Genomic DNA, 13529 nt, shown 5'->3' with positions numbered 1-13529 from the left:
GTCTTCACCTCAATAGATAAAAAATGACACTTGACAAAATTAAACAAGTATTCTAATTAAATAAGCAAACAAAATGTAAACATTATAAATCCTTATATAAAAATAATTCACAGGTACCTAAATAAAAGCAAACATTTAAATCCAGGATAAACATAAGAGGTTAAATTATTTAGTATTATAGGTATTATTATATTATATGAAAAAGCTAATGAAAATTAGAAAAACTTCAGTACTTATTAATAACATAAATTTATAGCTAAAAAGAAATGTAAATAAATCCATTAAAAATACTGTACTTGTGGGGCCAGCCCGGTGGTATAGTGGTTAAGATCGCATGCTCCGCTTTGGCAGCCCGGGGTTTGTGGGTTCAGATCCTGGGCACGGACCTATGCACCACTCATCAAGCCATGCTGTGGCAGCATCACATATACAAAAGTAGAGGAAGATGGGCACAGATGTTAGCTCAGAGCTAATCTTCCTCAGTAAAAAGAGGAAGATTGGCAATGGATGTTAGCTCAAGGTCAATCTTCCTAACAAAAAAAAATACTAAACTATACTTGATAAGATAATTGAGTTGAATATAAAACAAATCCTCAGTAACTTTCCTGTACATCACAAATGGATAAGATAAAACAAAAAATTCCATTCATTCTCAAAGATAAAGCATGAAATAAACATTTTGATGTACATGAATTTTTGTTAGCAAGATAACTAGACTTCTCTTTCTAGCTGTATGGTAGACCAGATACTGTAAATGGCCTTTCTTATTGCAAAAATAAATCAATAAATAAAATAAAAATATTGATTAAAACAAAAAAGTAATCAATAAGAACACATTGCTGACCTAGTACAAACTGAAGCTATCTACAGAGGCCAAAGTCAAAAACAAAGTAAAAGCCAGAACTTTGGTAGGTAAGTGGTATCCCAAAATAGCTTTTACCCTGAAGATTTTTGACAACGTCTGGAGATCTTGAGCTTTTAAATTTCCAGTCAAACAAATTTCTGAGAATGAAGATAAGGCCTGGAGCCATCCAAGACAGAGTGTCTATCAAGAAAGCCTCATATAAACCTAGTTTATGATGTACACCTTCAGTATAAGTGTAAGCAAAACCTAAACCTGCTACCACAAGGTAATAGCAAAGACATTTTATCTCTAGGTTTTGAGGCTAGATGTAGAGGGGGAATCTTCACTGAGAAGTCAAAAAAAAAGCAATGGGTTTATATAGCTGAAGAGAGAATTAGTAAAATGGAAAATACTTTTGATGAAATTACGTACAATTCAGCTTGGTGAAACTAGGAAATGGAAAACATGAACTATAGAATAAGAAGGTACAAGAAATCCCTAAGTTCCAGTAGAAGACAGTGGTGAAGAGGAAATATGTGAAGAAACTGCATTAAAATTAAGAACTTCTGTTCATCAATAGACGCCATTAACAATGTGACAGGCAAACCAACAAATTGGAGACAATATTTAGATTGCATGTGTTAGAGAACTTATATGAAACCTACATGAAAAAGTTTCATGCATGTCAACAAGAAAATGATTGGCAATATAATTTTTATTTTTAAAAAAGGGCAAAAACATAACTAGGCATTTCACAAAAGAAGAAAGTAAATGGCCATTAGGCATATGAAAACCATCAGAGAAATGAAAATTAAAACCATAATGAGATACAACTATACATCCACCAGAAAAAATAAAAATAAAATGAAAAAGCCTATTATACTAAGAGGTAGAAAGAACAAGGAACAAAAGAAACTCATACATTACTAGGGCAGGATAAATTCTTAACCACTTTGAAAAACTGACAATATCCACAAAATCTGAACATACACATAGCCTATGATACCACACTTTCACTTATACATATGTACCCAACAGGAATACATGCATATGTGCATCAGAAATTATGTGTAGGTATATTTATAGTAGCATTTTTCCTAATAGACAAAAACTGGAAACCAGTCAAATGTCCCCCAATATAGATGAATATATTTTGAAAATGGGATGATATATAAACTTTATACATCTCTTAGTATTAATCTTACCATCACCAATATACTACTAAACAAAAGAAGCCAGACACAAAAGAAAGTATACAGTATAAGTACAATTATAAAGTTCAAAATCAGTCAAAATAATATATGTTATTAGAAATAAAAGTAGTGGTTACTTTTGGAAGAGAAAGATAATGAGAGTAAAAAGTCAGGAAGGGGACTTCGAGGGCAAAAAGGGGGATGAATGCTATTTGCCATAGCAAGAAAAATAGAACATACTTGGAAATAATATTAACAGAAGGTATATCCATTCTTTAAGAAAAAAAATTACAAACTCTTCTGAAGATATTAAAGAAGACTAAATGAAGTAAGAGATATACTCTGTTATAGGACAAAATGACTGAATATTATGAGGATTTAAAATTTCCCCATATTTACTTTTAACTTCAATTAAATTCTAAACCAAATCTTTACAGAATTGTTCATGGAAATGACAAAGTGATGCTAAAATTTATATGAAAACACAAGAGATGATAAAGAACAAGGCACTCTTAAAAGAGAACAAGATGGGATGACTTACCCAAACAGATAGCAATATTTATTATAACCTATAGTAATTAAAATTCATGCACAAATGCAAATGTGATTTACAACTGAGCTAGCCCTCCAGATCAGTGGAGAAAGGACACACTACCTTACTGTGCTTGAATAATTGGTTATCCATGTAAAATAATTAATTTCTATCCCTCCCTCACACGCTTCAAAAAAATAAGTTTGAGGGCCAGCCCCATTGGCCTAGTGATTAAGTTTGGTGCGCTCCACTTCAGCGGCCTGGGTTCAGTTCCCAGGCACAGACCTACACCGTTCACCTGCCAGTGGCCATGCTGTGGTGGACTCTCACATACAAAACAAAGAGGAAGCTTGGGAACGGATGTTAGCTCAGGGTGAAACTTCCTCAGCAAAAAAAAAAAAAAAAAAAAAAAAAAAATTGAATGGATTAAAAATTTAGATGTATAAAGCAACATTATAAAACATTTAGGAAACTACAGTGACATATGTTTTCATGACCTCATAATAGGAATTTCTTAAGCAACACACAAAAAATGTGAACATTAAAAGAAAATATCACAAATGTATGAAGTTCTGTTATCATACAGTGAGTAAACAGCAAGCTTTACACTGGAAAAGATATTTGCACATCATATAATAAATAAATTACTAAACTCTTATATTAAATAGATCCCCTCAAAGCAATGGCAAAAAAGCCAAACCTCCACACAGAAACATGGATAAAAGACATGGAGAGAAAATAAGAATGATTCATAAACAGACAAAAATAGTCTATACCTCATGGACAATGACAAATATTTAAATCAAAAACACCTTACATAGTAAAATAAAAAACTTATAGGTACCATTCCACACCCATTAAGTCAAATAGTGCCAGGTGTTGTAGAAGTTCTGAAGCAAAACATCGTCATACATCAGCACAACTTGCTTTGGAAGATGATCTAACATTGCTGAGTGAAGGCGATCATCTGCATGCCCACCCATTCCACTTCCAGGAAAGCACGCCAGAGAAACTCTTGGCCATGTGCAGCGTGAGACACGTACAAAAATATTCACATTGGTATTTTTCATACAGGCAAAAATGGAAAAATCCGAATGTCTATCACTCATAAAAGGTAAAAACAAACGCTAGTACATTCTTACAGCAGTGAAAATGTGAACCACACTACCACTACACAGTAACTTGTAACCACATGGATGAATAATTTAAGCATAATATTGCTGTAAAGAGGCAAACCAAAGAAGCTGCCCTACCATATGTTGTTGAAGTGTGCATGAATAGATGATAGACTATCTTTAATAGAAGCTTGAGGCTGATGAACGCAGAATCCAGAATAGCGGTTCCCCCCAGGGACAGGGGGTGCGCAATCAGTGGGGACCACTCTGACCGTCTCTAAGTCTGGTGATAATCTTATTATTAAACTGAATTTTGACTAGCTGGGTAAACATCTAATTATTCTTGAAACTTTACATAAGCATTTTATAAAATTTCTATATGTGTGACATATTTCATCGTAAAAAGTTTAAATTATTAAGAGAAAAAGAACATACTAAAGTTTTTCAGCTGTTTCTAAAACTTGAATAAAAGAACTTTTAAATCTCCCAGATGAGAAGGTAAAATATAAAAGAGGAATATTTTGAGATGTCTATACAGGCCTAAATGCCAGAAAATAATTGTTCTTTGCAATATGACTACCTACAAATAAAAAATGTGAACAGCGTAAAATATCAAGAATATTCGGGAAAGACCGGAACCTCAGTTTTTTCCCTTTTTGTGTCTCTATAGGTCTCCCTAAATGGGATTTTGAAAGATTCAGATACAACCAGAAACCTTGCTGGAGGCTGTGTCCTGCCTCCATGGCAGCGGCTGCCTCTTTCTTCTCCATTATTTTTACTTTGTCCAGCTCCCATCAGGTCCCTTCTTGTACCACTGCTAAACTCCTCCAAACCTCATACCTTCTTGCCATCATGCACACCTGAGCACATTGCTGCCTATTGCCTCTTCAGTTTGAGGACCACCATGTCTAGCTAGAGGTACACACGTAGGGACCCCCACATGCCATTACCCCCGTAGCACCGCAGCATGGGGCATCTGCTTTTATGTTGCCATCTTGAGCATTTTGCCAGTCTCAGGTATCTAATAATAACCTTTTTCTGCTAGGTAACTGTACATCTCTTCACATTTGGGGATCTTTTAGAGGAGGGTCACAGAGCAGCATGAAGCTGTCTTTTGCCTTTCTATCATAGCCTTCTCCTTTCAAAGATAGAAATTCAGGGGGTGGTGGTGCCAGGGAATGAGAGTTTTACAGACAAGAAGAGACCAGGCACATCTCCACACTTTATCTGGACTCCGCGTCTTCAAGGCCTCATATTACGTTGCACGACTCTGATGGGTTTCCTCCTCCTTCCAGTCACGTTCTCTCTGGGTCACCTTTGCTTCTCCTTGTACATTGACTTCCCTTGCCCTTGCCTGCTTCTCGTATTTATCAAACTTCTCTGCATGTATCGACGCCCAAATTACTAAGACACGGAAAAAATACAAGACTGCAATAGAATAAACGACCCAAAAATATTAACAGATAATTTACCCAAAAACATTACATCTCACTAGTAATGAAGTAAATTCAAATTATAGCAAATGAAATAACGTTGTACATGCATTGACATGGGAAGATAAAGATAATGTAATTATCTAACGCAAACACAATTAAAAATGATTGATAAACTAATTGCAATATCTTTTTAAATTAGTACTTTGGGAAAGCAAAATGACATAATATAAAGAAACCACAGAGATATGTGTAAAAGGAAATTATGCAACATACATAATATGTACTCACTATATATATTGGGGGAGGAGCATTTTACTCTGACCTATTAAAGCAGAAGCAAACAAATTTCAGTCCACCACCACCAGCAACCACCCAAACCAAACCAAAATTAAGAAAGCAAACTATATGTTCAATATCAAGATATTTTAATAAATTATGGCATAACAACAAAGAAAATATAATTTAGAGGTTCTAGTATTTAGGAACAAAAATATTTATGACGTAAAATATTAAGGGTATAATAGATATTTATAGTTATATTATAATGATAAACCTATAAATGCATATTCTACATGTTGACTTGGACATATACATTCAGAAATGGACATTTGGTCATGAAGTGTACTTGAAAAAAATTTTAAGTAATTGCTTGAACAATATGAAATTGCCAACTTTCAACCGCTTTTGCTCTAATAAAAAGGAAATGCCATGTAGTTAAGTCTAATATATTAAAAATACTGCCTTGGAAAAAAGGAGCATACTGTTTTGTTCTCAAGGAATGGCAGTCAATAGTGATTATAAAGGTAGGGAGTGACAGATTCCACAGATTCCGTAAACCACTTCAGTTTAATTATAAGCCCTTTGATGGTTTAAGATGCACTTAAAAAGTTCTTTAACTCATACATTTTTTGTTTGCTACATGATGCTAAATGCTTACTAGTCCTTCCCCCACTCCTAGAGCTGCAAGTATATGACTGATGAACGCAGGGCACCTAATGACATGCAAGACCACATTTCTAATAAAATTCTAACGTGCCCCCTGACATAATGCTTCAAGCCTCACCTCTGTCTTTCAGCCTCTCCTGCCTATGCAAATCCATTTGGCCAAAACAACCTGAGAAAACTAGAATTGTTTGCAAGAATCACTGAAAAGGAGTTCAAGCATGGAAGAATCATTATTCATAATTTGCTGCCTATGGTAAAAATCAGTACCAGTCTGTTCATTTTCACTTACTTATTCACTTAATAAATCATCTAGTAGACATGATTTTCAACCTCCCCCAAGAAAAACGAAATTCTTTCAGAAAATAATCACTCAATGATTTAAGCTGAAAATATAAATGTAGTGCACACGGTATGTAGAAATCTCTGTCAGCTATGTAAATCTTATGCACGTCCTCCTTTTCCTCGTGGTATGACAATGCTAAGAGACCAAAGAAGGTTTATAAGCAAGATTTTTCAAAATGCTCAGTGTCAAAAGTTTCACATAGACATTTTCAAAAAAAAAATTTTTGATATAAACCCCACCCCATATGAGTCAGTTTGGGAAAATGGACATTTTTTTAAACTCTGGATAAGACCAGATTTCTGACTCATCCTTTTTTTAAAAGCAGTTGGTTGAGAAGGACACAGATGAGCAGAAAATCAGAAATTTAAAGGACAAATAAAATAGGGAAGAAGAAAGGACTAGGGATAACATTTTTTTACAAATTATGATACAGGACAAAGATATGAATGATGAAATAAAGGAAATATGTGTATGAATGGCTACTGTCGAATCTGTATTAGTCACTACATGTTAGGTTATGTTATGTTAACGAACAACTCCCAATCTCAGTGGTTTATGAAGACAAAGGTTTTTTTTCTTACCTTCCTCGGCTGGGATCCAGGCTGAAGTAGCCACCTGCCTATGTCTGGGATATGCGTTCTTGTGGCAGAGGCAAAGAAACAATGGAGAAATTATGGAATGGTTCTTTATATTTCTCCTCAGATGTGGCCTACTTCACTTCTGCTGGCATTCTGTTGGCCAAAGCAAGTCAGAGGGCCAAGCTTGACATCAGTGGGAGGTAGTATACACGCCTCCCACAGGGAGGGACCCTGCAATAATGAATGGGATAGAGAATGGCAGCAAACAGTTGGGAATAATAATACAATATACCACAACTTCCTACAGTAACTGAGATCCATATCAGAAGGAAAGTCCTAGATAAACTTAACTTCAGTCAAAGATAAGTTGTCTCGATGGAAGCTCAGTGTAGGGATTAATTACAGTGGAATTTTTTTACAACTATTGTAAAGGGGCCAGAATTTTTTATCAGGCACCTCTAATTTGCTTATGTTTATACTTAAGACAGGCATTATAGTGTGGATTAAAATTGATTGCTGCCTGTCTTACTTTGTTTTCCTCATCTCATGGCCTACGGCTGGGGCTTTAAGGGGCTAGTAAGCATTGCCCCTTTCTTCACTCCCCGAGACTGGAACCAATTGTGCAACACACAAGACAGAAAAATAGAGATGAAAATATTAGCTGCATTTATGGTAAAAAAAACAGGTCTGCAATATAACTTTAGATCTGCCAATAAAAGAGCTTATTAACACTCACTGTCCTTATATAAAACAGACTTACTCATCCTTTACTGGCAAAACTGAACAAATTCCAGCCTCCAAAATAGGAAAAAGCACCTCCCTACATGAATTATTACAAACCCAATTTTACTCTCTCTACAAGGAGACCAATCTGAAAGAGGAAAGAGAAAAAGAGTGAGCTTTAGTAGAGCATGCTCCACTACCTCTTCCAAAGGCATCAAACAAATAATTTAGCCCTCTTGTAAAGCAAGGAATTTGGGTTTAGATGACAAGAAAACATGAAGAGTGGACAACAACTACCCACCCTAATATTGTCCTGCTGTCTCTTCTTTTAACCTATTGATCTGAAACATTATTATGTCTATGGCCAAGCAGGGGTGGAACAATTCCCTATTCCCATCTTCATGAAAATGCTCTTACAAAACCAAGTGTCCTATTTCATATTTCTTGGCCTCACTGGTGAAGCGTTTAGATTTCTCCCCAGAATGCTTTGAAATGAGCTAGAACAATACACTAATTGATTCTAAGCCTTTCTGTACCTAAGGAACAGAATCACTTCCTGTTATATTCCCATTATATCAGCATTCAACTGGAGCCTTGGATGTCTTTCATTGGAAAAAGTATTGTTCTTTCAGGACCTCCTAAATTGCATTGTTTCAACAACAGCAGATCTCTTATATGCCTCTCACATTAAAGAATCCAAAGAATTTCAGTTTGTCACAGCACACATGGCAAGCAGGCCAATCCTAACTCTAAAGTATTTATCCAAAGCCAAGTTACGTTCCCAGAAACCAGTACTTGGTACTTCCAAAGAGTCCCTTACCAGGATGATAAAGCAGATCCCAATGTATCATCTATAGCAGGAAGATCCAAAAGAAGAGAAGGGAACGGGCTGAGATGAGCGTGCTAAATTCATTCTCCCAAATTCATCGGTCAGACAACACACCTCTCCTCTCATAGGCATGGGGAGTGGAGAAGTCCCCATTTCTCGTATCAACATGTCCGCCATCTCAGAATAGCTTTTGTAGACCATATGAATTTTGACTACATCTTTTTTTCCAGAATGAGTCGTAGAATAAATCCCTAGTAGATATTTGGTGAAATCAACGTTTGCTCATCTTAATGCTGGTGAAAGGTACACAAAAATAAATTTCTTAGTTTAGTGTAGCCATTGTTAAAAATAATGAAATATTCTGTTGTTCTATTTTTTCTCTACAGTAATAACCAGCAGAATAAGGTAAGTTTCGCAAAGTATGCCATTAATATCCAATAAATTAATCTATCAAATAAATATTTGTTGCAATTTTCAGCCCTTATGTAAGGAGTTGGATCTACAAAATAGAATGAATAAAACCCAAAGGTCTAGTAAGGGAGAAAAACATGAAAATATACAATCATAATATAATGTGTTAAAAGCTTAAATAATGGTATGCACAGTGAGGTTATGAATGGTCCATTGGAGGATTCTTGATTTTCTTTGTCATGACAGGTAACCATGCTTGCAATTCATCTGAAAACTAAGTCATATTATTTAGGGATATGTTAATGTGTTAGGCATTTGGGGGAAAAATCTGTATTATATTACCTTATAACCGTAAACACACAATCAATGTACTGTTTCTTCTCAGTCTGGTTCTGGGAGTTATATAAACATAGACTCTTTAAAGCCCGTGTTATGCACTTTTCCTTGAATCCTACTTCAAGCTAGATATACTTTCAATACTTAATATATACAAATATATATTATATATTATATACTATATATATATACTGTATATAATATACTATATATGTAGCAAATATCAATTCTTTATTGAATGACCTTTCTATAGTATTTAGATATTCACTATAGTTTTCCACTACTTTTGTTTTCGATTCACCTTCAAGTACATGCAGGGAACATTGTGACAATCAAAAGCTCATTAAACAATTGAATATGGATTATGTAAGTTACAAAGCAGAATATTAATCAGATGGGTGTTTTCTTTAAACAGATTTGCCTTTAAAAAAAATTGAATCACTTAGAGGATTCCGCATGATGTCTGTTAACTTTCAAAATGTCCTTCTAGAACAAGTTTTTAAGGAAAACTTAGAACTTAACAATGTATACCATTCTTTTGGCTTGTTCCAAAGATTTATACTTCTGCAAATTAACAATTGGGCATTTAACTGCACCCCAACCTCAACCAACAGCTTGTTAAAAAAGCATTTATCAACTAAAACAGGGGCATTATTATCCTCAACCCATCCACAGTCTTCCTTCTCCATCACTGTGAGAAGTACGGGATCACTGAACAGAAGAGCCCAGACCCACAACCCAGGCATCAACCATTATCCTTGAGCTTTTGAGTCTGACGTATGCCTGGTCCTATGCAAGGGAAGTGGGTGAGAGATGACATGGTACTTATTTTGAGGGAGCTTAAATTCTTGATTCCTCCTTTTTTTTTCCCTCTAACATTAAAGCAATCATCACAGTTTATGGAATGATGGCCTTAAATATTCTTGCATAAAGAAATTCTATCATTCAAACTTCTGTTTCTCACAGCATTTTCCACATGAAATATGTTTAATCAAAGTTATTGAATAGTTGTATACATGAAAAAGTGAATGATTAAATTCAGACACAGTGATACATTGGCATGCCCATTCTCCTCAATTTCTCCGTCAAATTGTGGATGCCTCCTACCTTGAAAGCTGTAGCTTTCCAGACATAAGATTCACTTGAGTCGACAAATAATTATAAAAGAAGAATTAATGGTTCGTTAATTTACCAAGTTAATATTAGCCTATGTTGGTCTTCAGCCAGAAAACATTTACCAGTGGGTGGTTATAAAGTAAGCTTTCATACGTCCAAATGACATATATACCCTATTAAGTGCTTAGAACCACTCTGGTGTGCTAGTAAACAATACTAACCACTACCCACAAGATCTGAGATGCAACAAATGATAATGAGCTAAAGCTCTGTTCCATCCTGACATTCAGTTTGGGGATCTTTCTGGATAAAAAGGATATAACGCCTAGAGATGTTATTGCCATCACAACCATCAATAGAAAAGTCATTAATTTTTAAGGAGCTTTACTTCGTATGTTAACCTTTCCAGCCTTAGGTTCTAAGTTCTCCAGGATCAATTAGAATTAATCCAAAGCATAATATTAGACTAAGCTTCCTTTTTATTTATTTATTTATTTTTAATTCTCCTGCCAGAAACAGACAGGCACACCAAATATTCTGTTGAATAGCCCTCTATAAAGAAAAACGTTTCCTGCCTATAATCATTACACAATGCAAATATTTCCCCTGAGGATCTTATAATCCATCATGCTAAATAGGAAAATGATATGGCCTTAGTGTGGTCAACTGTAAGTTCCAGGAAGAAAGCTCACTGTTTTCTTGATGAGTTAAGACCAAGGATGAACTGGATAGGAGTGACTCCCTCCATCTCCATCTGCTGCAGCCTCATTCCACTAGGGATTAATTGGCTTGAACTGAATTAGCAGATACTCTCTGTGCAATTCCTTGATGAGTTGATGATGATCTCAGTTCAACTGATTAACTTGTTGGAAAGCCCACGTGAAGTAATAATTGTTTTAGAACTCTGAATTTAAAATTTGAAATTAAGTTTCTGCTGACAACATAGAAGAAACAGAACTTAATCAGGAAAACCCTGTGCTATTCATTTGCTGCAGTAGGAAGGAAGCTTGAAAGACTGGTTCTACCTTTGATGCGTGTGCTTTAAACACCAATGCCATTTCTGTCATCCATTTTTCATTCTCAGAAAGACAGAGATGGTTAAAAATATGATGTAAAGAATGTATAGCAGATTTTTGAATCAACAACTGTGAAGAAACAATGTGAATAACCAAATTAAAGATGTGACAGTTGAGAAATTGGAAACAAGTTATTATGGAGCATGTGTACACTCAAGGTTCGTAAAAGGTTCTTAAAATAGAATTAATCCTTACAAGCCACTAATGTTTCTGTACCAGATTAATGCTACTATTCACAGAGGCTGATCATCCCCAAGGAAGTTCACAGTACATCAACCTAACACTATTCACTAAAGGGCAATTATATTTGGTAGAAATAATCCCCTTGAAAGTAGAAAAGGAAAAGAAAATCAATCACTTCATGATTTAATGGACTACTCAACAGCAATGCTAGCCATTACCAAATATGAACGACTCTGGTAATAATTAGACCATAGTTGATTATGGAAAAAACATTCACATTTTGGACCACTTTAAATGAAAACTCATTAAAATTTAATTCATATTGTCCATACAATAAAAAGTCAGTGATTTTGAAAATTCATCACAAACTCTAGCTATCAATTAGTGATTTGATTATTCAGTCATTTAAGAAATATTTATTACCTTTAACATGCTAGACATTTAGTTTCTTTTATACATATAAAAAATTCTTTTTAAACTTAGATGCAGTTTCTTCTGATCAATGTCTGTCTCAATAATGGCAGTTAAATCTTATGCTAACAAATCCAGGAATATGTTGAATAGAATGGAGAACTTGTATGAAACAACTTGTTTTACATCTATTAAGATCCTAGCCTTATCTTTCACCTCCTTTCTATATACCCTATTCCCAGAGCTTTACCTAACATATCCTATGCTTAAATGTGGTCTTCATTCAGTGATTGCACACCTTTTTTATGCTGCCCTTTTGCCTATAATATTCAGCATTTGCATCTCTACCTGTTAAAGTCTGTTCTTCCATCCAGGCCCTATGTCAAGGCTGAGTAAGATTGGTAGTTATTCTCAGTCAGAGGTAATCTCTCCTTTTTGGGGGGCCTCTCATGTCATTGTATTCATATCTCTACAATAGCACTTTTCAGGGCTTTTCATATCTGGGAACTTACAAATCTTTCTTCCCCCTAGACCTGGAGATTTTTGAAAGAAGAGAATATATCTTTGTGTAGCCCAGGGACAGAAACCTATGTAGAAAATTTGAATTATAAAAATTAGTACAAAAAGTTGCAAATCCATCTGGAAAAGACCCTATCATCCCTCACTGATGATTTAAATTAGTCAAGTTTCTACAAGCCATATTCTATTTCTATGAAGGTTGCTGCAATATAGTTAGTGGCTAATCAATGCCATTCATGGATATGTGGTGCAAAATCCAGCTATGCCACTTAACCACATGAATGACTGTGGAGAAATTCTTTAAACTCCTTTAAGTTAAGCTTAGATTCCTCCTGGGAAAATGGTGATAGTAACAATACCTATTTCATAGGATTTTTGTAAGAAATAATTGAGTTAAGTATATATAGAGCAAATTGTAAGTGGTGTAGAAAAAATGCACTGTTACTAGACTGGAACTCATGAGCACCCATAGATGGAACTAGTAGGGAACACATGAGCACTCTGCAGAACATTTGAGAGTATAAAGACATTTTAGTGGGGTTCAAGGCTATCACCAAAGAAGTATTTAAGAATTATCTATACTACCTAAGGCATCTGCAAAACTCCTTTCTCTTCTGTTTTACAGGAGAAGAATCCAAAAACTGAAGCCCAACTGGAGGTTATGTATTCCATATCAGGTTTTCTCCCTACATTTCTATTGATTACCCTCATTTCTATCACAAGTGAGGATGTTCCAACCAGTACCCTTTTTAGCTATAGGTGCAAAACCAAAGGCAGGATCACGTTCACAGTTCTAGACAATACACTCATGGCATCTAATGATAATGGAAGCTCACACCTAGGTCTCCAGGCACAGGCAGATTTTGCCTGACTATCCATATCCAGATGACCATGCTTCTTTCTGCAATATGGTGAAGTTTTAGTCACCATTAAGATTAT

Source organism: Diceros bicornis, chromosome 12 (assembly GCF_020826845.1).
Source record: "Diceros bicornis minor isolate mBicDic1 chromosome 12, mDicBic1.mat.cur, whole genome shotgun sequence".
NCBI classification, from domain to species: domain Eukaryota; kingdom Metazoa; phylum Chordata; class Mammalia; order Perissodactyla; family Rhinocerotidae; genus Diceros; species Diceros bicornis.
The sequence above is the reverse complement of the archived record's forward strand: the minus strand, read 5'-3'. Positions refer to the sequence as shown.